The 4,278-nt window shown below is 43.9% G+C and overlaps 1 long non-coding RNA gene across 1 annotated transcript in view; it reads right to left on the reverse strand.

Moving 5' to 3' along the window:
* LOC104987655 overlaps positions 1-3,009 on the reverse strand; it is a 12,916-nt gene extending 9,907 nt beyond the window's left edge. Inside the window, exon 1 of the long non-coding RNA XR_825153.1 lies at positions 2,802-3,009. This is a non-coding gene — a long non-coding RNA (uncharacterized LOC104987655). The remainder of the gene's footprint in view (positions 1-2,801) is intronic.
* Positions 3,010-4,278: the final 1,269 nt, after the last annotated feature.

Raw genomic sequence — 4,278 nt, forward strand, 5'->3', positions numbered from 1 at the left:
ATAAGGGATTTGATTTAGGTCATACCTGAATGGTCTAGTGGTTTCCCCTGCTTTCTTCAATTTAAGTCTGAATTTGGCAATAAGGAGTTCATGGTCTGAGCCACAGTCAGCTCCTGGTCTTGTTTTTGCTGACTGTATAGAGCTTCTCCATCTTTGGCTGCAAAGAATATAATCAATCTGATTTCGGTGTTGGCCATCTGGTGATGTCCATGTATAGAGTCTTCTCTTGTGTTGTTGGAAGAGGGTGTTTGTTATGACCAGTGCATTTTCTTGGCAAAACTCTATTAGTCTTTGCCCTGCTTCATTCCGTATTCCAAAGCCAAATTTGCCTGTTACTCCAGGTGTTTCTTGACTTCCTACTTTTACATTCCAGTCTCCTATAATGAAAAGGACATCTTTTTTGGGTGTTAGTTATAAAAGGTCTTGTAGGTCTTCATAGAACTGTTCAAGAGTAGGGTTTAGAGTAGGGTTTAGAGTAGGGTTCCGTTTAGAGTAGGGTTTTAGTAGGGTTTAGTAGGGTTTATTAGGGTTCCCTAAATTTAGCACTATTTATATTTCAGTGCAGATAAGTCTTTGTTGGGGGAGGCAATTCTATGCATCATAGAATGTATAATAACATCACTGGACTCTACTAACTAGCTCTCAGTAGTAACACTTCCACTCTCAGTTGTGAGAAACAAAAATGTCTCTGGGCATTTATCTCATCTTTCAGAAAGCCTCAGGATTTGTTGTTGTTCAGTCTCTAGGTCGTGTCCAACTCTTTGAGACCCCATAGACTGTAGCACACCAGGCTCCTCTGTCCTCCACTATCTCCCGGAGTTTGCTCAAATTCATCTCCATTGAGTCAGCGATGCTATCTAACCATCTCATCTTCTGCCCCCTTCTCCTTTTGCCTTCAGTCCTTCCCAGCATCAAGTAGAAGTCCAGCATTCCGAGATGCAAATGTGACCTTTAGTCTGAAAGCCTCCTGTAAGAGGCAAAATGAGTTTGATGCCAAATTTCTAGGGTTGTAACATTGTTACAATCCTGCAAGCCATTTAATATGAAACTGTTCTGTTAGGCAGGTGCAAACACACACACACAGTGAAAAGTACTGCCAGCCCCAGCAGCAACAGCAAAACATGTTGCCTTGTTATTGAGTAGATTGAAAACTGAAGAGGCTCTAGAAGACTGCCTAGTCATCATGAGCTTTTAGCTTTGGCAAAGGGCAAAGTCCACACACACACACACACACAAAGCACTTCAGACCCAGCCATCCTGACTGGAAATATTTGCAAAATATTGAGCAATTTAAACAAAGAAAGCAAACTCTAAATAATAGAGAATCCTGAAATCAAAGGAGAAAATGTAGAACACAAAACAGTACCTGATCCTCGATTATAATGTGTAAATCTCTGCTTAGACATATTCAATATGCAACATATATGAGAACTGGAAGGAGGTAGAGAGATAAAGTTAGAAGGGAAAACAAGATGTGAAAAGCCATTCACTGCAAACTGAGAGAGTGGCCTTGACATGTACACACGACCATGTGTGGATTAGATGGCTGGCTGGAAGCTGCTGTGTAACAGGGAGCTCAGCTCAGTGCTGTGCGATGACTTACAGGGGGAATGGGGTGGGCGGGGAGCCTCATGAGGGAGGGCACCTCATGAGCGAGTGAACACTGGTCCATGTCCGACTCTGTGACCCCGTGGGCTGCAGCCCGCCAGGCTCCTCTGTCCAAGGAATTCTCCAGGCAAGAATACTGGAGTGGGTTGCCATTTCCTCCTCCAGGATATCTTCCCAACCCAGGGATTGAACCCAGGACTGCTGCATTGTAGGCAGATTCTTTACCATCTGAGCCACCAACAAAGCCCAGGAAAGGGATATATGTGTACAGATAGCTGATTCACTTTGTTGTACAACAGGAACTAACACAACGTTGTAAAGCAGTTATATTTCAATTAAAAAGAAAACTAAAAAAACATTTTATGGCCATAACATTATTGATAAAATATTTTACATTAACTTTCTTTTTCACAGGATCTGAATTAACTGTCAGCCTACCGTGCATTCTAGTCCATGTTCCTCTGCATATTTCCTCTCTGACTTTGAACCGACTGCTTTGTTTTCTTGGTTAACCTTTATCTAAGGAACAAGCTACCTCCTGTAGAATGTTTCCTAAGGGAGTAAACAGAACCACAGTTGCCTCCTGTCTCGGCACTGTAGGTGTGTTAGGTGAACGCTACCTGGGTCAGCATCCTTTCTGCAAATGTTATTACCTCTCCACTCACCCACCAACTTCCAAACCCCTCCGTACTATTCATCTGCTCAGAATGGAAAGCTGGCTTCGTCCTTCCAAGAAGTTTCCCCCCGCACCCCCACAGTACATCTATCATATACACAGTAGAAAGTGAAAGTGAAAGTGGAGTCGCTCAGTCATGTCCGACTCTTTTCGACCCCGTGGACTGCAGCCTACCAGGCTCCTCCGTCCATGAGATTCTCCAGGCAAGAATACTGGAGTGGGTTGCCATTTTCTTCTCCAGGGAATCTTCCCGACCCAGGGATCGAACCTAGGTCTCCCATATTGGAGGCAGATGCTTTAACCGCTGAGCCACCAGGGAAGCCATAGTAGAGGCAATGCATTATTTCTCAAATCAAATAGGCTCCCTCCCCTTTGGCATAAATATCAATCAATAAACTTGGCACTTCCTGTCTAAAACCGACAAGAGCATTTGATTTTTCCCACCGTCTTGTGGGAAGAAAAGGAGGGAGGTGAGTATCACAGAGCAGCGATTCTCTCTGCTGAGGTGAGTCCTCACCTGGAAAGCTGTCTGCACAGAGAAGAGTCCCCAGGAACCAATGAGAAGCAGCAGCTTTTTCCAGAACCTCAAGTGCTCGTTGTCCCGGGACGCCCAGCCAGGAGCTGCAAAGGGTGTTGTGGTAGTTTTTCTACAGAAACAACTAAGTTGGAGCTGTCACTGTGGACCTTTCCTCCTTAAAAAGGAAGGGACAAGGTTCAGGGAGCTGGTGCAGCCTCTCCTGGACCTCTGGGCCCTCCTTCTGGGTCACATGTTCTGCTGTTTCTGCAAATCTGGGAGTCTGGTTGCAACTCAGCGTTTGTAATCCTACCGTTTACCAGTCGTGTCTCTATGACCAAAGCAGCTAATACCTCTTTGCCTCTGTTTCCTTATCTGTAGGTGAAATCAATAACACCGCCTACACTTACTACATTTCTGCTTTGTTAAGTGAAACAGGCTAACATTTGTGAGCTGCTTAGGGAAGTACCTGACAAATACAAGATGTGTATATGAATGTCTCTTAAATGAAAGGGAGCAAAACAAAGTTACACACATGTATAGTGTAAGCTGCCTGAGTAAATGTGTCTCGCAAAATATTGAGTGAAAGCCTTTTTTCCCTGTGGTTATAGGTCCAATCCCTTTTGATACGATGATTCTAATGTGAGGCACTGAAGACAAGAATGTTGGAAAGAGGGGATATGTTGTTCTACTACCCCATCCTAAACAGTCCTGCATAGTGAGAGTTTTTCTTATAAACATCCCCACCAAAGTCCTCGTTTATGTTGACTCAAGGTGGCTCTTCGTAACTACCTCATTATATATAAGTGAAGACGCTCATGTACAGGGTTAGATAAGGTTTTGCCTTCACTTGGGATTCCTGGTATTCAAGGAAAACAAATTCATGTTTAAACATTATCAAGGGATTTCCCTCGGGGTCCAGAGGTTAAGAATCCACCTTGCAATGCAGGGGAAGCAGGTTCAATCCCCGGTTAGGGAACTAAGCCCACACAGCTAGAGAGACAGCTCACTGCAACGAAGACGCTGAATAAGGCAGCCAAGATCCCTCGTGTTGCAGCTAGGGCCCAACGGGACCAAATAAGCCAATAAATATTAAAAAAAACAAAAAAACAAAAAAAAACAAAACAAAACACCAAAACCACATAAAGACATTTTAAAAAAAATTACCAGCAGTCAGATAGCTTAGCACACATAATACATTTTGCAAACAGAGATAAAAGCATGGAGGCAAGTTACTTTTATGTTATCAGGGATAGGGCTTCCCTTGTGGCTCAGCTGGTAAAGAATCTGCCTGCAGTGCAGCAGACCCAGGTTCGATCCCTGGGTTGGGAAGATCCCCTGGAGAAGGGAAAGGCTCCCCACTCCAGTATTCTGGCCTGGAGAATTCCATGGACAGTACAGTCCATGGGGTTGCAAAGAGTTGGACACAATAGAGTGACTTTCACTTTCACTTATCAGTGATCTAACTTAGGAAAAGAAA

The sequence above is a fragment of the Bison bison genome, unplaced genomic scaffold (genome assembly GCF_000754665.1).
Source record: "Bison bison bison isolate TAMUID 2011002044 unplaced genomic scaffold, Bison_UMD1.0 scf7180017846143, whole genome shotgun sequence".
NCBI lineage: Eukaryota > Metazoa > Chordata > Mammalia > Artiodactyla > Bovidae > Bison > Bison bison.